At 37.3% G+C, this 21,045-nt stretch overlaps 1 long non-coding RNA gene across 1 annotated transcript in view; it reads left to right on the top strand.

Annotated features, from left to right (window-relative positions):
* The window catches only part of LOC135299930 (uncharacterized), a 33,598-nt gene extending 21,699 nt beyond the window's left edge, over positions 1-11,899 (top strand). The window contains exon 4 of the long non-coding RNA XR_010361770.1: positions 11,636-11,899. This is a non-coding gene — a long non-coding RNA (uncharacterized LOC135299930). The remainder of the gene's footprint in view (positions 1-11,635) is intronic.
* The last annotated feature ends 9,146 nt before the right edge of the window (positions 11,900-21,045 follow it).

Raw genomic sequence — 21,045 nt, 5'->3', positions numbered from 1 at the left:
ACAGTCCTGCAAGTTTCCATGACCTTCATTTGAAAAATTTACAGAATATAATTCCTTAACTCTTGTGTTAAACTAAATTGGTGGGACTGAGTTCTGATCTTACAGACATTTGGTTATGAACATGAAATATTTCTTTCATACTTCAGGCAGCCACAGGTAGGGCCAGTCTGGGTTTCTGGGAGCTCTAGGCAAGGTCCAGGTCAGTCCTGCAGACTGCAGCACTCCTGAGCCAGATGCTAATGCATTAAACCACAATCCTTGTCTGGGAAGGCTCTACCAGGTAAGTGATTAAAGCAGGGTATGAGGAAAAAAAATCTCACACATATGGAAAGACTAACCCACAGGTCATATGCACAAAAAGGTTAGCACAGACAGATGTACACTCCAAATGTCTTGCTTTCTAGATCAGTGAAATAATTAGCTTTTACTGCAGCACAGTAATGGGCTGGAGATGTGGTCAGGCATCTACTTTTCCACCTACTAGCTTGACATCTCCTGCTTTTACTCTTGAACTTCTTGTTATTCCATAGCTTAACACCTTGATTACGAGCTGTCCTCTTAAAGTAATCAGCCTTCAAAATTTTTGTAATTGTTTTGAAAGTTCAAGTTTTAAATGCAAATGCATACATTTTATAAAACTCTATCTGATAAAAATCGTCAATTTCACAAAGTAATTTGAAGTCATGCCACATCTTCTGCACACGGAGATACAGGAAAGTAGTGCAAACATGTATGGAAATATTTTCTCATCTTCATCATTAAAAAGTTCTGTTGGTGGTCTTCATGACCAAACCATTTTTTTTCCAAATTTGTCACATTCCCAAAATGTTTTTGAAGTTTCCGTCTTCATTCAAAGGAGATCAGCAGATTACCACACATGAGGAATTGCCTGTGTTACTCCCTTTGGATTGCCTCAGTTCCTCACATTCATATATTCATTCAGGCCCAAAGCACTTCCAAAATGCTTTATATTACCAGAGAGACATGTCACACACTTCAGAAGGATTTGAGGCTGGTATTTCAAATGTGTATTTTGACTTCCAAAGAGGATAAAACTGTATGTATTAAACATTAGAGATGGAGCAGAACTTGAAAGTCTGAACTGTCTCAAAGCTCATGACTTTTCAAGATTCTGACATCAGTTGGTTTCTGATAGATTAGTAACTCTCTCCAGCCTTGAAGATGTAAGCAAACTAAGGGTTTGTGTGAGATCTTTCAAGAGCCAGGTACTAAATTTTTACATTTAATTTCACCATTTTGTAAAGTTAAGGAAGCTTTTTTTTTTCCCCCTCCTGAATTCATTCTTTTAAAAGTAATAATAATGTGTTTATTGAGTAGGAGAATTCAATGATATAAAATATTTTAGCTCTTTTTTAATTAACTTTGCACATTGAAAAAAGTAGTGTCAGATTCCTGTTCTCTGAGAAGTCTTTTCTCTTCAAGCACAAAAATACCCACTGTACTTTTACTTAGATGTGTAGTCCATAATAAAGAAATAAAATGGATATCACAGGGCACATTAACAGTGCATACAAAGTGGTAGGATGTAAATTAAATGGGCTGAAGCTGCAACAAAAGCCTGATTAGGTCTTCAGAGATTTTCATCATACTTCTTTAATCAGGTTTAACAAGGGAAAATATAGACACATTTATTTTGTCATTTTTACAATATAAGGACAACTTCATAAAACCCCATATTGTTGTACTTCACTGATATTCAATAGCTTCATTCCATGTATCCATGGCAAATATACAAAAATTGCAAGCTTTTAGATTAGTTTCTAGCAGCTATGGTAGACTTCATACCCTCTCCTAACATCTCAGCATCAGTAGCTGCAAACCAGTGTCTAAATTTCCGTATTATATCAAAACAGTTGATCAAAATGTTATGGAGGAAAGTAAATTTCACATTACTACTGCATTTTTCTGCAGTTCATAGGTGTCAACAGGGAGGGAAATTCAATATAGAACTGCTGTGTGGCTCCAGTCCTGTATTTCTATTGATAAACTTTATACAGTATTGTCAGAAGGAAAAAGACTTCACTTAAGAAGCTTATCAGTAAACTATAATCTCAAATAAGCAGAATTTATTAATGAGTCTGCCCTACATTGCAAGATGCCTGGCATTACCAGACCAGTTCAGTGCTCTCATCATCAACTCTAAACTGATGCTGTGTAGAATAAAACCTTCACACAACTGTCCCCATCCATCCTTCAGGCAAAAATGTTGATATTAATAATCCTAATAATCCCAGTGAAAACTTCAAATTCCACATGATATTGCTCTGAGGCATCTTAAAAAGCCACAAGTGATGGGTAATGATCACCTGTGTGTTTTGGGCAGTTCACATGTGTCTGTGCCTTGCTCATTCCTCCCTGAATGCAATACATCTGCATGTGGGCATGGACTGGAGGCGACTTTTTTCCCGGACTTCAGTGGACAGACTCTCCAAAAAGTGCTGGCGGGACACTAGGCATCTGACCCATTTGCCACCCAAAGTGAAGGCAGAAAGTAGAACAAGGACGTAGTAAGTGAATTTATAGTCTGATCAACATCCAGAACCGCACAAAGTGTTAGTAGTGTTATTAGAATAGACACTTTTTCTGTTATTTAAAAACTTAACCAAACAACCAGACAAAAAACCCCAAAAAGCTCCCAAGCCTCCAAACTGAGGAACACATTAGTCAGAACAGAAAAATATGAAAAGAATTCCAGCATGTTATTTTCTTCCTACAATAACTCAATCTCATTTAAAGCAGTGTATTGACACATTTCAAAATAAATAAATCCAAGAAAGTCTAGAAGAGAGAAGTAAAAAATCTCAAGCATGTGGTGGATAAAAAAACCACTCACGGTGTCAAGAAAGATTAAGATAACAAGGTGTGTTTATTTTAGCAAAACAAGACTGTGTCAATGTCTACACTTAAAAGAGTGATGTACAGAAGAAAAAGATTAGTTATTCTCATTACCTAAAAAACCAAAAGAAGATGTAGAAGGCTTAGATGTAGGTGGCATATTTTAAGTTAAACATTTGGGCCAAACCAATATGTCTAAAACCTGATAAGCAGGGCAGGAAAGCGTTGTTGAAAGGCTGTGTTTTAGGCTTAACTTGACATTATTGAGACTAGTTTGCAAATAACTATACATTTTGCAATGAAGATTGTCCAAGGTGTTCCACTAAGCCTGCCTTTAACACAGATGATTCACTGTTTGCAGTATAAACAGTTGCTGGAACAGAGGTAATGGATATTGAAGGGAAGGTTAATATTGGGGGAAAATCAATGGCAGCGCAAGGTAGAACTAAGATGGATATTTCAAAATTTCCAGCAGTTCAGCTTAAGGGATCTTCTGAATCTGTATCAGATCATATGTATAAAATAATACAGAGGTCCAGCATCCACAAAGCACACAAGTATAGTTTATCAGTCACAGTATTAAAATGATAAACTGTTCTCAGCTGTATTACTAGGATCAGAAACCCTGCTAACATCAGAAGTACCTAATCAACAACAGGCTCCTTATCTGCACTTAATAGAGGAAATTATCAGAGAATTTGAATGTTCCCTTGTTGTCAACATTTTCAACTGCTTAGTTTTTTTGTCAGGTGCACCCAGGTAAAAATATTTTGGTTGTTTGGGATTTTTTGGGTTTCTTTATTGTTGTTTTTTGGTTGTTATTGTTTGATTGTTTGGCTTTTTGTTTTTGTGGTTTTGGTGGCTTTTTATTTTTTGGTATTTTTAACAAATGTTTCAAGTGAACTAGAAAGAATGAAGAATAGGCTGATAATTGATTTGCAGCTTCAAGAATCTGCTCTAGAAATTTACTTCTGTTTCATTGGTTACATGAACCGTACATTAAATATAATTCTATTTCCCTGCATTAGAAAATATACATCAGCTGCTGTGGATGGATAACAGTTCAGGTATATTCTTCAGCATTTGCCTAGCTATAAAGGCTGGAATAATTGTCATCTAATTTGTAGCTCATGTTGTTCAACCAGGCAACATAAAGAAGATTCTCAAACTGTAAAGGCAGTACTGAAATCATATAAACACATTACATAATACAGGGAAAAACTTTTATGACTCTCCTACTGATTTTGTCTAGGATACACAAATGTTCCTATCTGCTAGAAATATCTTTGAAAAAGCTATAAAAACACGTTCAACTGCTGTTTGTAAAACTTGAAGCCTTAATTTAGACCTTAAGATGTTTTCTTCTGCTGTTTTCAATATGCCAATTATATTTCTCTGAGCAACTGGATGATACAGGGTTGCATGCCTGACAGGGAGACAGCCAGAAGGCAAACCATAATAGGGATCCAAAGTTTGCCCAATGAACCTTAGCAGTGGCGAGTTACTTTTCTAAATGCATTTTCTCACACTGGAATAAGGAAGGCAAATGAGGATAGCTACTCTAAAAGGAAGCAGGAACAGCATTGTGAAAACCAGTAACACTTGAGTAAATAAATTTATATAAGCACAGCTGAAAAAGACAACTTAGCAATAGGAATTTATTACACTTTAATGGTAAGGAAAAAGTCTTGATCTTAAGATGTCTGCTGTCCTCTATTTTGTTTTCTTCCTCCCTACCCTTGTTTTAAAGTCATCAGGACTGATACTGTAGTTGCATATGCAAAGAGAAAAACACAGGTTTGAGTAGCAACTCATGAAGATTCATTTTCCATTCAAGGTGCCTTACCAAAGAATGCATATTCAATTATTTGTGTTTGCATGCAGTATCACGCCTCACAAGTAGGATGGATTTTTGAGACATTTGCAAATTGCTACATATGTATGCAGGCATATTTAAAGAAATGCTTCAATGCAATAGATTTGTCTCTAACAACAGCAACAAAATAGTCAAAATAATGTTATTTGGACATGGAATGACTGAAACTGTTTTATGCAGCTTACTTGTTTTTCTCCTTTTGCTGCTGTAATCTTCACCTTTCTCCCCCCTTCTCTACTTTGCTTCTCCTACAGCTTGCTTCCACTATTCCATCACCCAGTCACCTTACATGAAGAAAGCCAAGTAGTGAACTTAGAGTGCACCTTCCCATTCCTTTGCCCTCAGACACACTTCTGCCTTCTCCTCTCATCTCTTGTTTCAGTTAACTCCAGAACACTTCTCAAACAGCCCATCCTTTGTTGGAAGCTCTGGAGATGGTTCATACAAGAAGCAACAGGAAATTGTGTGAAACTACCATCACCATATCTCTGCAAGTGACAGGTCTCCTGCACCTACACCTGTGTTCAAGAAAGAACCTAAGAAAAATCTGTTTGTGCCCTGATAGAACAGTGACTACAGTCAGCACACAGCGATACACCATAATGACAAAATTTACTGTGCCATTGTTAAAGATGAGCCAACACTCTGGTTGCACTCCTGCCTCTAATTCCCAGCCAGGCTATTTCGTCACCTCTGCCAAGAATGAAACTTCCCCAGTTCAGGATTTTGTCTCAGATTTATTCAACAGTTTGACATTCATACAATTCTGATGATCTGAAGAAACTGAAAATAAATAATCCCTGAATTGTTAAACTCCTCTTCTTCTTAGTGAGGAAAACTAATTTTAAAGTGAGTACAAGAAATTTTCATCAAGAAATCAGAAAATTAAGAGGCTGGCTATATTTGTCTTCTCTGACCTGCCACTGAAGCTCCCCCTGATAAATATGTTGCTTATAGATAATTAGTCATCTGACAGATACTTTTATAAGTAACCACTAAACCTGTACTGTAGGTAATTGCTCATCCATAATAGTTTGTTATGTCTGGGGTGAGCCCAAACAGATGAAGAAAGGAATATTGTAAACCAGAAAAAAAAGGTGAACTTCATCCTTATAATGCTTAATAAACATTTAGAATACTTGATTTGTATATAATCATGGCAGTAATGACAAAGTGACAGTAGGTGGAATGCACAGTAAATGTCTTTTTAGTGGCATATTTCTATACAGAAAGAAGAAAATAAATACACACACATTCCAAACATGAAGCAGAACTAAGTTCAACACCTGCTTCAGAGAAATGTGTTTTCTACACGTTGGCATTGTGGAAACACAAATTACAGTGAGCAGTAATCAGTTTTCTGTATCAGTTTTCTTTCCCAGAGACAAACTGATCATGTTATAGACATCCATGCTCAGAAGGACAAATTCACAATCAAAGCATAAATAGCAGCATAAAAATTTAAATACAGTAGATATATCTGGCCATAATCTTTTCTGTGAGGAAGTCACATAACAGTTTGATGCATGCTACTGGAATGCAAAAGTCAGTGCACCTTTTTTTTTTTCTTTAGAATTCCCTTTCTGAGTATAGTTAAGGAGTGCAGCAGTACTTCTCCATACAGAATTTCAGCTGTGTCAACCCTCAAGAGCTAAGGAGACCCAAATACGTAGCTCCCTATCCTTCATCTAAGTATGAGAGCAGCCCAGAATGCATTGCATTATACTGTAAGATGTTCCAAGGCTATTTTTATCTATCAAAAGTATACTACTTCAGTAACAAAACCAAGCAGTTCTTCAGGCTTCAAGTTTTTCTCATTTTATCTTACTGCCACTTTTGAGAAAAGACACCACCAACATATTCTCATTAAAAAAAAAAAAAGCTTTGAAAAGCCCATTTTAGCCCTCCAAGTATTTTTTACAGCTTCTTTTGCAAATTCTGTCCAATTCTCAACAACTTTAGTGAATTGTATTCCCTGGTATATTTTAACATACTAACTGTAGTCTCTCTAGCGCTTCTTCCTACTCATACACTTATTTTTTTTCTCCCCTACCTGCCAAAATAGCCAAGAGAAGATATTTGAGTAGATTGATGATCTAACTGAGGTACACCTGAAATTTTATAGGAAAGGGGCTTTAAGAATTACAAGCCTTCCATTTTCTCTACAATCCTTCTGTCGTCTCTGCATAAGACCAGGCCCATAGTTGAAGATGCAGTTTATCTTCATGGTTACACCTGCAAAGAGTTACTTCTGGAGTTAAGTTTTTTTCCACAGGACTTCCTTGACACCAGCAAACAGCTTCTTTTTTGTGACCATACAGAAGAAAAGGCAAATGTCTCCACACGCTTTCAAACTCCAATCTGTTGGTAGCTGGTTTAACTCTGGCTTACAAGTCAGCTACGTTTTAATACAAAACATGTTGAGTATTATTGCACAACTCTAACTCAGAATTACATTGGAACTAGTGTCAGTGAAGACCTGGGCTAAGACCATATGGTCTGTGGCGTGTGTATTTTATAATGTTTGCATACCACTGAGATGGTGCTTGGTAGTTTCTGGCCAGGGCCCAGCACAGTGTGGTAAGTTGTGCCTCTTTGGACTAGCCACAAAATATTTTTCATTTTCAAATATCTTATCACTTAATCAGGATCTTGTAGTTTTTTGGAAGTGAAGTTCCAGGCCTTTAGAGGTGAGAAATTCTTTAGGTACCTGCACATATTTGCCTACACTCTATGTGGACTGTACTCTTGTGTGGTGTGGGTCATATTTTCAAATTACTTTTTAATGTTAGGAATATTGCTTGGGTTTTATCTAAAAAAATCAAAATTAGTATTGTAACTACACAAGAATGTTCAAGATACTGTTCAAGAAGTTGTTATAAAAAGGGAGAGAACATCACAGAAGGTAGCAAAGGTGTCATTCTGTATTTCCTCCACAAAAACTTCTCAGAGGAAGAAGTATTTGTTAATTATTTCCAGGAAACAGTACTGGAAGTACACTAAGGGCTTCGGTGCAGAGCCCAAACACCAGATTAAGCTTTAAAAAGATTTTTTATTACTTTAAAAAACAAAATTTTCTGGCAAAACCTCACTAACTACAGAGAACAGCAAACTGCAAAAGCTAACAGCAACCTTTAACATGTACAGCAAAATACCCAAGCACAGTGCAGACAAAATAAATATTGAGAGCAGATGAATCAACCGTGACCTGAAATCATTAACAGACAAAAATGCCTTCTAATATGTTCTGCTCAATCTGTTATTATCCAACCCTTTGAACCAGAGTGCCCAAAAGTACTGTCATGGTTTAACCCCAACCAGCAACTAAGCCCTGCACAGCCCCTGGATCACTCCCCTGCCTCCAAAAGGATTGGAAGGAGAGGGAGGTAGGGGCATGAAGGGAGGATTTGAAGAGTGAGAAGTGAGAAAACTCGTGGTTTGAGAAAACAGTAGCTTGATAATTGAAATAAAATAGTAATAATAACACATTGTAGTGAAAAGGAAAGTAAGATTAACCATGCAAACAGACAGTTTCTCACCACTAACAACCTGATGCCCAGCCAGTCACTGATCAGTGGCTCCCCAGCCAACCTTCCCCTTTGTTTTAAATGCTGAATGACACTGTGTGGTCTTGACCACCCCTTGGGTCAGCTGCCCCATCTGCTTCCCTTTCCCAATGTCTTCTGTACCCCCAGACTCCTCAATGCCAGGGTGAGGTGAAATGACTTTGACTCCTGTTCAATCACAGCTCAGCAATAACAAAAACATCTCTTTATTATCAAGCCTGTGTTCAGCACAAATCCAAACATAGCCCCATAGCAGCCACTCTGAAAAAAATTAACTATCTACCAGCCAAAACCAGCACAATGTCATACCCTGAAATTTTATGAACATAATGAGAAGTGTCATCTTGAAAATGTCAGAAAATAATTTTTATACACAATGTAAAATTATGTAATTAATATGCAGATAACAGTAGGCACTGAATTAAAAAACGTAGAAGGTACGGGTAATGGAGACCTTATGGCCTTGTTTTTTGGGGTTTTTTTTTTGGTGTGTTTTTTTTTTTTTTCTGTGTGTGTGTGTATCTAGTAGTAATTAGAGAAAATTTCTATATTTTGCAGCAATATCGTAAGGCACAGGATAATCTTAGCCAATTGGTCTGTAAGCAAATAATCACAGAATCACAGAATTAACTAGGCTGAAATATATTTTTGAGATCAAGTCCAACCTAACATCACCCAACACACCTTGTCAACTGGACCATGGCACTGAGTGCCACATCGAGACATTCCTTAAATACCTCCAGAGACAGTGACTCCGCCACCTGCCTGGGCAGCCCATTTCAATTCCCAGTCACCTTTTCTGGGAAGAAATTCCTCCTGATGTCCAACCTAAACCTCTCCTGGTGTATCTTATGGCTGTGTCCTCTTGTCCTGCTGCTGGTTGCCTGGAAGAAGAAACTGACCCACACCACCCCTCACTGCAGCCTCCTTTCAGGGAGGTGTAGAGAGTGCTGCGGTCTCCCCTGAGCCTTTCTGTCTTTTTCTGCCTCAAATTATATCATCAGAATGACTGTGACAGACTCTACTCTTTCAACACTGTTAGCAAGGCAAGCCAAAAGGTCTGACTTTATCCTCAATTCTACCTGTGGGTGGGAGTGTTTGATACAACAAAGACAACACGGCCCATATTACTCCACAATGATGTCAGGTGACAGCAAAAGTAGATGAAAAATGTCTCCCAAAACTGAGATTTGATTCTTAATTTCATTTTCATGGTCATTTTGCAATTATTTTGCTGAGATGGTAATCACAACAGGACTGCATCATATCCTTACAAATTTACATCAAAATTGACAAAAAAAAATTATAGTGGACTTAAAAAATGGAAAATACAGTCTAATACTACAACTGTTGAGGACTTGCCCAGACAACCTATTAGAGATTAATTTCCCATAGACATACTTTAACTGTGCATTGTTTCTATTTACTTTCCTGATTCTATTGTCTGTATTGCAGAAGCACTGAGGTAAAATATAACACTAAACTGGCACACCACTTTAATTATTGCATGTGAAGAACTCTGAAACTATACTAAAGTTGGCCAAAAATGTCAGTAAATAAATTAAAAATTGTCTTAAGGATAAGAAACAATTGATAAGTAACTATCCAGGTGCAGGTCAGGCACTGTCCTAGAAAAAAATGTAACAAAGGAAAAAATAATTTTTATTTCACTAAAAGATTATACAATCCTTTCTCATCACAGGGGATTGCTGAGACAAAAGATAACAGTGGCTTCTATTGCCATAAATGTGCATCAAACACGTACACATATGGAGTAAGTTAAGGCTGTGCAGGCAGTCTCCATTCTAAACTCCTCATAAATCTGACACTGGTGACTTTGCAGCCTCAGGAATGTGCTTTTAACAGCCCAGCACATGCATGTGAATGCAGGTTATTTATTTATCTGTGTAGGAGCATGTATGATCTCAAGCTCCAACATAAACATTGTGCTCTCAGGCATTTATAAGCAGTGAAGCAATATGTAATATCTTATACAGAGGTGTTTGGAGAATTTCAGGGAATACCTTCCTGTGCATGCATGCATGTGGATTCCTGTCTATACACACAAATATACACTGATAGAGGTTTTTAAATTACAAACCATTAAACTACACTTAATAAGATAATTAAAATTGTATCAATAGTCAAGCCACATTTATTATAAATAAAGTTTAACTGTCAATTTTTCCATTTCTTGAATTACCCAGAATATCTTTCTTGTTATTCTTCTAAAATCTAAGATCCCTGGTTTTGTCAGATGCATGTGACAATTTTATCTTGTAAAAGCCTGATTGTTGTTTTCCTAAACAAACATCTTTGAAATTGAAGTTCAGGTCTCATAATGAATCACAAGATTTGATTTTATATCATCAGTCATCTAATTGTCATTTACCTGTTCAGTTCTGAGGCTATGTCTAAAATGTCAAACAGCAATAATGAGCAGGACCACTGCTTCAGGGCACTAAGCAAAGCAGTTAAAGGTCAGTTAAATTATAGATTGTTCCATGGTTCACCATGTATTTGTACATACATACACACACACAAACTCAGTTTATAAAATTCATAGCAGAATTTTAGACAAGTCCTGAACTTCTTAAAAGAAGCCTTCAGAGACTGAAATAGGTGTATTTTTTCATAGGTAGGTTTGAATGACGAATATATAAACTCCTATCATTTTAAATTATACTACACAATACCACACTGTAAATTACAAAGTACAGAGTTTAATTTGAAGAGCTCAGAAGTTATAACAACTTATATTGATCTGAACAGCATAGTATTCTGGGGCATTCTTTGTAGATTTGGTATGTTTTTCCTGGTATGTTTTTCCTAAAGCTGTACCCTTACGGAAATTAAGGGCTTTTACCATGAGGTCCTCACTAACACAGTTCTACCTTTGTCCCATTTCGTCTCAGAGTAACTGAATGTACTCCACCTCTATAGCATTTTTTTTTTTTTAGTATTGAGGTAAAAAAACAATTCAAAAGTGCTGAGGTCATTCATTATTTACAAGCAAACTAACTTCTAGAATACTGAAATAAAGCCTAATTCTTCCCATAATAATAATCCAAGAGAATCCATTTGCCCAGCTTGTCAGGTGTAATGTTCTTGTTTGGTACCTTCTAGAAGACAGAGAACATATTTGCAGAGAGTGCTATTTTCCACAGCTGATTTACAAGTTCAGATACAGAAAAAGAAAGCAAAAATCCATATTATTATTTGACATATATTGTTATTACTAATCAACCTATGCTACAATAATAGCATGATTTGGGATCAAATATTTTCTAACCTAATTGATATTTTGTATTCTAATTATGATTTCTTTCTAACCCAGGAAGAAAAAATTTGTTTAGCAGCCTCCTTCTAAGACTCACAGAAAGACAAAGCACAGATCCTGAAAATCAAAAGTGTTGCATCAATATGACAGAAGCCTGGATGGTGTTGGAGGTGAAATCTAGGCCAAACTTCAGACTCTAATCTGTAGATACACACATCTTGGTTCGTCTCCCTGCGTTCTCTCTGTGACCACAGGATGGGAGAAAAAGGACTTCATTTCATTTCAAGGTTCATTTAACCACAGAACTAATACCTCACATAAAGATGGCTCATGGTATGGTATAGACCTATTTTTTTTCCACTGATCCTACAGGAAGTTTTAGGCAACCACTTTAATTCTAGAAATCTCAGCTGATGTAAAATCTGTTGGATCAAGAAGGACAAATAAGTCAAAAGAGGGATACAGATATTTTGTGCAAGTTCTCTCCATCAATTATAAAATAAAATTAGAATATAAACAAGCAGTAGTGGAAATACCAGTGGCAATGATTTTCCCATTTGAATCCCAGATACGTTGTTATGAACTCAACTTAAAAAAAAAAAAAAAGCCTCTTAAATTAAGTGTAAACATTGCACAACCCACATACTCTCTTTGTCTGGATTCCTCTATGAAAAGTGGAATACAGGAAGCATAGATGAAAATTTTTAGACAGTTGAAATTATACACTGTATCATTGGTAAGAGCTACTTAACTTACATCATATGGATTAAGGGCAAAAACATAAAAGTTCTTTTCAGATGGAAAAAACATATTCCAATAATGTTTGGTGTGGCTTTTATAGCTTGTAAAGTGAGGTGTCTGTCAGACAAAAATCTGGCCTAAAATGACAGATCTCACTTCAACAGTAAGACATTTACTGGCAGCTGGGAGATGCCAGAGCAGTGTTAACCCCGTGGTACCAAAATGACAGCAAGGCAGCTTGTCCTGTTTGGGTTTATCTGATGGGTTAACAAACAACAGATAAGCTCTTGTGAGGAATGAGATACCCTGCTACACTTTTGAAGAAATCAAAGAGGAGATTGTTCATGCAGCAGCCCTTGGATGGTTCAGTACAGGACACGATGTGAAAAATGTGCTTTACACTGCAGCCAGGGAGAATGGTCCTTCCTGGTCCTTCCTTCCTGGAGTCTCTGACAAAACGTACCCAGGGAGACTTGAGAGCAGAACCTGTGGTTCTGGAATTGGGGATACAGAGGATGCTGGATGACACTGCCACTGTCTGCCATAACTACCATGGACAAAGTGTACAGACTGCTCCAGATAAACAAGTCATAGGCTCCTGATGCAGCAACCAGCTGGCACCACACCAGCCCTCCTGCCCTGGAAAACCTCTGAGATGGATAAAACCCAGTCATGGACTAAATGAGCTCAAGAGACATCTTGGAGGGAAAGCTATTGACTGTGGAAGTGTTACCTGTGCTCGTGTCCTTATGTATATATAAATATATCTAGAAGGTATAGGATTTGGGCATGAAACAAATAGTGTAGAATAAGGGGCGGGTAATGTCATGGTTCTGGCCACAATGGGGTTAATTTTTGCTGTAGCCAGAAGAGACATGCTTAGGCACAGAGGGTATTTTACACAACCTCTGGTAATTTTCTGGGGACAGGCAAGGGGTAGTTGAGCAAGAAAGGAGAAGTGGGGTTACTTCAGTTCCCCCTGTGGTGGATGCTGTAGCTGTTGTTGTTGGTTTGCTTATTCCTTTGCTGTTTCCAGTAAACTGTTCCTATCTCAAGCTGTAATCTTTAACTTCTGTGCCTTCAATTCTCCTCTCCAGCCCACTGCAGGGCAGAGCAGAGGGAAAGGGGATGAGGGAGTGAGCGGGCAGCACCTGGTTTGGAGTGCTTTGGTGCAAACATAAATTGGGGAATAACATTCCTAAACCACAACAGTTATATAACCTTGCTCTAAATTCTGTCTATATTGTACAAGTATCATACGGTTGAAATAATCCAAAATAAAAAAAAAATAAAAAATTAAAAATCATAGAACAAATCAGTACCTTCAAGAAAGAAAAAGCCTTAAGCTTTTCTGAAATGTATTTTGGCAATTTCAACACATTACATTGTTAAATAATTTAAAGGCTTAGTTCAGCAAGATGCAATTAACTCACTGAGGACTTTCCTGGTTTTGCAAAATCTAATTTACAGCTGATAAAGTCTGAGAACTTGGACATTCTAAGCATTCACTTATAAAAAAAAAAGCTTATCTTTCTGGTTTTGTGCTGTTTGTTTGTGGGTTTGTTCAGGTTCTTTTTTGGGTCTGGGTTTTTAAAAATATGTTTAAAGCTCCCAAGCTAGAATAAAATAAGTGGCAGCTTCTGCTACCTGCAGTGGTGGTGTTACATCAGGAACACAAAGCCATCACACTGCCTGACACCATTCATAACAAGGCTAGTCTGTGCTGAGAGGCCCTAGAGTGAATCTGAGGGTTGTGTCAGGCCTGCATTAACCTACACTGACAGCTACATAGAAAGCTAGGGAAATATCTGTTTATACCTGGCTCAACCACAGACAGAGCCACATTGCTCAGGCATCAGCTTTTATAAATAATTAAACCTGTAAAAATTATTCTTTATTACCCCCAAAAGATATTAAGTTTAGTATCCTTTCTGAAATTGCGCACTATATTTTGCCTTCAAAACAGCTGAAGAAACAAAGAAATATACTATTCTCATCCACATTCCAGAAAAAGCAATGGGATGCTCTGCTCACCCCAGATTTCCTGAGCATAAGCCATTCTTCATTTAAACTAACCTTTATAAATTATTATGGGGAAATACTACTACCTTTCTGAATAATCATAAATGAAAACGTTATATTTCATCATAGACTACTTTTTGTTCTTGATAAATATGCAGCATTAGCAACTACGAAGTCATTACATGTTTTATTGTTTCTGAAAGCTAAGGATCGAAGGCAGTCTCAAAATGACAAAGGAATCTGTTGAAAACCTTTCAAAAAGCAAAGGTAGTATCAGGTGCTTCTATCCATCACGTAACTGATAAGGATGGTATTGTAGCCACTGGCCCAGTTGCTAAATTAGTCTTTAGAGTAAAATGCATTTATAATAAGTTATAAGCCAAATTCTATAAGGGGAATTAATTATCATTTATTAAGAAAGAATTGATGCCTTGACTCTTCATTTCTGGAGCTTATTCTTTTTTTATCAAGGCTATTCATTTTCACATGCAGGTTTATGTTAGCATTTTCATTCTGGAATAGTATTTTTCAAAAATGTACAAACATTAGCAGTCCACAAAACAATGCATCACCTAAACAGCAAGACTGGTTGAACTGCACCATCTGAGAGGAGAACAGACCAAGCATCTCCTTTAAATGACTAAATACCCAAAGACATCTCTCATTTTTGTCCATTTCAGAAGTGCCTCAGACCACATCCCAGTGATTTAATGATTGGCAAAGCTAATTCCAAAGCCTGACTATACCTTTGGTTACCTCCAAGCTCTGTAATTCCCACAGCAAGGCTGCAGGGCTGACCCCAGCAAGCACATGGCCAGGCTGTGGCTGGAGCTCACTGCAGCTCCCACCAGCCTGTCAGCCCAGATCTCCTTTCCTTCTAGCCAGGTCTTTCCTTGGTATGGATCCATGAGGTAACCTGGGATATGTGTCTGGTTGGAGAAGTGTGCCAACTCCTGACCCTGGAAGTACACAACATGCAGTTGTTTCCAGGTTGCACCAGGGATGAGACTAAAGCAGGGTGAATTTCTCCCCCCAGTGCATTTACTAGACTGTGAAAGCAGTCTGATGTACTGGGGCCTGTTTTCAGGAGTATTTCTGAATTTCATCCAGCATTTATTTAATAACATGCATAAGCAGTTCTGAAAGAGCCTATTACTCAAAGCCAAACCTGCAGTTTGTGGCCAGGATCTCAGTTTTGCTAGCTTAGACAGTCATCTTCTGCCTGATGCCTCTCTTGGCCTCACAAACACTGCACTGCTTGCTGAGGACAAGGTAGCTCCCACAGTAATAAGTGCTCACTGCTCAGCAGTTGGCACTATCCCCCAGGGCAGGTGAAAATTGCACCTGTGAATATCTTGCCTGGAAGAATGAACCAAGACCCCTACAAAGAAATGCAAATCTTCCTCTGAAGAGTCTTCCCCCAGCAAAATCTAAAGAATTACTCTGTACAACATCAGTGTATTCTGATCTAAGTAGTCCTGAATGTGCACTTCTTCCTTATACAAATAGTTTAATTGTTTCCTGTGTTAAAATCTCCCTATGAATGAAAAGTGAGGAATCAGGGCAAAATTACTCCAGGAATATATAAATCCAGCAGCTGAATTCAACAGAAAAACTGTTTTCATAAGCCTGTCAGCACCAGCCTGCAAATTGTTGTTTAAATGTTAGGATATACAAGAGTTACTTTGCTGCTTCTCTGATTTCTTTGTAAAATAAGTCCACAAATAATCTCCACTGTGATGCTTAAAAGCACTTTATCTCCCACCCATATACCAGTTCTTTGATAGAATTTTGTCACACCCTTCAAAAAGGCTGTTTGTATTTGATATATGCAAATCCTAAATTGTTGGCTTCATTCATGTCACCTGCTTGGGGAAGTCTATGAAGTGTTACATTCAAAAGTGGAATATAGGCATACATTTTCAGCAGCTGACTGGAATAAAAAAAGACCAAAAATTACTTTCTTACACAAAATCCTACAAACACCCAGCAGCATTAAGTCCTGATGTTCTCCTACATATAAGTTACTAAAGTATTTGCTAACAACAACAGCTGGATCATTTTAAGTCAAGTGTGTGTACAAAGAAATTACCTAGCTATGCTGAGAACGTAATTATCTCCTTTTATTTCACTTTTAGGGAGTCTCATATCACTCCAGTGAAGTATAAAGAAAAAACAGTAGCTACTACATACTTTGATAAGTAACACAGGATTTCATATTTGGACATTATATATTGATAAAAATATTTTTTATCAATACATTCACATTAAAGGACAAAACATCTATTGTAAATTTCAGGACATATATATATATATATATATATATATATATATATATATATATATATATAAATCTGGAAACAATCTGTGTAGAACAAAAAAGCAGTCAAAACCAGAACCAGTTCCTAACTCTTCACACTCAAAATTTTTGTTATTCTTTCAGTGTACATTTTTCTGAGCACACCTCTGTGCATCCTCCGTCCTTTTCCACAGTTTAGCCTGGAAAAATAGAGCTTGATTGAAACAGAAATGTAGCTTCATTAATATTTACAATCCAACTGTAAACTTAATTCTTTTGTAGAAGTGAGTTTTGGTTTTCCCTTAGTTTGTTTCAAATACTAGCATTGAAGTTCCCTTTACCTGTCAAAGGGGTAAAAACAAAGGGGCAGAAAATACATCTTGTAGAGAAGTTGCTACATTTGCATGAAATGCAACACTGAAAATATGAAATACCCTACAAACTGCAACACCCTACAGAATCCTACAACCCCAAAACAACAAAGAATTATTCAAAACTTAGTTGCCCAAGAAGAAAACAGCACAATATTGTTGAACAGGATAAATGTCACAAAAGGAAGTAAAACTTTCAAATGAGCAAGTTCATTCCATGACAATACACTATAAAAATCTGAGAATTAATTTTTTGCAAAGACATTAATGTCTGTGACATACCTTGCAGGTAAATCTTTAGACCTATGAAGTCTGTGAAGTTGCCAATGTAATAAGCAGTTCCCTGCATACAGACACTAAAACATACCAGTTAGCTTTAGTTATGTCATCCTTTAGAGCAAGGAGGGATCTCAAAACAGATTCAGGCATGCTTTTACCATACAATTTTAGTTATTGCCTAGCCCTCTGGCTCATAGCAGCCTGTATTCTTCCAGGGGAAATCAGGTCCTGGCCACATGCTGCTCAGCATTCAGAACACTGAAAATGGGTCTGAAAAAGTGGAAATATAAGTTGCTGTATTCAGTGATCTTCAGTGACAGCTGACCCAGAATTCCTTGGATGCCTTTCATTTCAATATCTGGTGTGATAAAAGATCATCACAGCCTGATACTGGTAATATCTTCATTTGTATTTCGATTGTGTGTGTGTGTTAGGAAGAGCCACTGGCAGAAAAGCAACACACTGCAGGTGGATGTATTATTTTCAAAGCTCACCTCCACACAAGTGGTGCTTGACTCTTTAGTATACCATATTTAAAATGTCATTAAAACCATGACTCACCATCGAGCCCAGTTACAAGATGGTTTTTAACTTGTCAGACCACAAACCCAACAAACAAACCTGGTAACGGTGTAGGGAGCAACTCGCTCTTAGTTTCTGGTTTGCACAAGTGGACATCTGTTTGATTTTTCCCAGGGTGCACACAACAAGGAAGACACTGGATTCCTGAGCAGTGTACTGGAGAAGTTTGCACAGGCCTTAAGCTGTTCCAAAGGTATCATAAGCCCCCTGAACTTGCACTCTGTTTTCCTGCACCTTTTTATGTGTGTCAACATAAGAACGGTTTGCTCACAGAGCAAAGTGGTGAACTTGGAGAGTTTGATGCATCACTGGATGCCTTACTCTGAGAAAATCCTGATCGGCTTGCCAAGGCTGCCCTTCTGGATACCAGGAGAGCATTCACAAATAAAATAAAGAATTCATAGAGCAGACTGCAGGTACAGAGAGATTGGAACCTCTGGCAGGACAAAATTGGCAGCTTTCCTGCCACAGCAGAACTACTCTGAAAAATCAAACACACAAAAAGCTACATCACTGAAAATGTCACACTCAGTATGTTTGATCATGGGCTGCAAATTAACAATAATGCTTCTGGATTCCTACATAAACAAATCTAAACCCCTTCTTAACAAGAACAGGCACAATATTCCATAAGGGAGGTGCCTGGAGTGTATGCAGGAAACAAAAGGAAAGCAACACTTATATTCATGCTTAGAAGAGCCACATATATTGAAGACTTAGCAAGTGTTACAATCAGTTTCTATCATGTGTTGTCACATATTTGTGGTAGACTAACATGGGAAGAAAAAGCAGCAATTTATCCTTAATGATACAAAAATAATATAACCTGCCTAAAAGCAGAGTCATTGTAGTAAACTTCAACATAAACAAAACAAGACAAACAAACAAAAAAACCCAAACACACAAAAAACCCAAACAAAAACAAAACAAAACAAAAAAAAAAACCCAAAAAACCACCAAAAGCAAAACTAGAAATATTATTGTGATTCACTTTGAATTCACAGAGAATTCTAATCAGTAGTGTGTGTCATACACACAGTCACACTTCAATCAATTCCCATGAGACTCATTGTGGGCATTTTAGGGCACTGAGTAATTAGCATAAAGGTAAAAAAAAATTAAATTGAAGGAAAAATAAAACACACAAACACACAACTCCTCCTCACCCACCCCTCAATCCCCTCACTGAAGGCAATTCCCAGAAGTGAAATAAAACTATTATGTTTAGACTCAAAGCCTCCAATATATCAGAACTTTGTGAACTCACTTGGTAAGGTTCAAAGCATAGGTCAGCTGACAGGCCTCCCTGGTACATTGAGAATAAAGAGACCCATTAAATAAGACAAAAGACAGTTCCAAGACACAGTTCCAGCACACATCATTTTGAGTGCACACTGTTCCCTAAACCTAATTGCCTGAAAAAAAGCAATAATGTGTTGAGATAGCCATTGCAGGGCCATGTAGCGACCTCACCATCCTGAGCCACCTCCAAATCCTGCAGCAGCAGCAGAGGGGAGACAAGGACCAGCACACTCAGCAATCAATCCTTCAGGTTGGCATGAGGTACTCTTGCAATAACGGGGAGCATAAAAAGACTTTTTGCACACAAATTGCCTACCTCTGGGCACACATATGCCCATTTATCTAACAGCTGGGTGGTAACATGATGAGCCAAACTGTATAATTTATTGAAGGTAAGAAACACAAGTGGAGAGCTCTAAGGGGATATAAGCTCACTACTGTTACCTTGGAGAGTTTGGTGACAAAAATTTATTTCTGTAAAATTTGGGGGTAATTAGGTTTTTCCTTTTGTAATCTGACCTGGTGGTTAAGACAGTTTTTTCATGGGATCTCAGCTGCTTAAGACTCAGCCAGTTTAAGGGCTGGTTAAAAGGAAAATTAAGTAAATTCCTTCACTTGTGGATCCAAATGAAATGGTATTGGTCCAACAAGCTTCCTACTGCCCTTGCAGAATTCACTACATTTGTTCCAGAAGAATACCACATCTGTTATTATAGAAACTGCTTATTTTGATGGGGCAATAGAGCAAGAGATAAAGGGGATAATCTGAGGAAAATGTGGCATAAACAAACACAATGAAGCAAAGTAAATGTGTTATTGTCATACTGGCCTAACTCCAGTATTTGAAACCACAGATTGTTGTAAATTAAGATTTTATAGCAATGCATATGACCATATACCCCATGTACTCACTCACTCCTGTACACAAAGGCTGGAGGTAGGAATGCCCTGACGGCCCCAATACTGCCTAGGCAGGTGACCTTCCTCTTACAGCCCATTGAAATGCAGATGTCACCTTTCCCTAAGTTTTACATTTAAATTCTGGATCACTTAGTAATGTATAGCAGCTTTTTCAGCAATTTCCAAACCAAACTTTTAGGCCAAATATGAGGAATTTTTCATATAACCATATATTACTTTCTAGTCTAGAAGTTAAAAGGACTTGAAAGCTAAGTTGTTATGTTTTCATTCTCATTTTAACATATACTAGGTCAACACAGCATGCAGATGAAGAAGTTAGGCCTGATAGTGGGAATTCAGGATTTCCATACCAGTTTGTGAAATGTTCACTGTGCACACTCCATTTACTTTAGGTGACTGAAATCACAGCATTGGCACTAGATACCTGATGGGGTAAGGAAGGTATAACAGCTGAAATAACACTGGAATAGTTTAAAACCTCAAAATTATCCTGCAGTTTATATATATATGTATGTATGTATGTATAGTATCTACAAGACAAAGACTACACTCTTATCTCAGTATTGATTTCCATTGAACCGAGTAGTAATTGGATCATTTAAAATGCTTAATTTAAAGAAATACAATTAAAAATACATATTTCTCTTGTATGGACTATTGAAATAACACAACTTTATAATATAATGATTTTACAGTCATAATAGACTAATAAAAGTTTTCTATTTTTTTAATACAAATTACTTTGTATGTGCTTTTTTGTTTCACTTAGTTAATAACAAATGCTGGTGTAATTGAAGCATTTTGGGGGGGTCTCAACAATCAAATGTAATAAAGAAAGTTAAGTATGTGTGATATAGAAAGTCTCTTATACATTCTTACCTTCTCTGTGCTTGAAGCAGTATTTAATTATGAGTTTGTTTACTTAATAATTGATATAGGAGAAATAGATT

The sequence above is a fragment of the Passer domesticus genome, chromosome 4, assembly GCF_036417665.1.
Source record: "Passer domesticus isolate bPasDom1 chromosome 4, bPasDom1.hap1, whole genome shotgun sequence".
Lineage (NCBI taxonomy): Eukaryota > Metazoa > Chordata > Aves > Passeriformes > Passeridae > Passer > Passer domesticus.
This window is presented reverse-complemented; position numbering and strand designations above follow the sequence as displayed.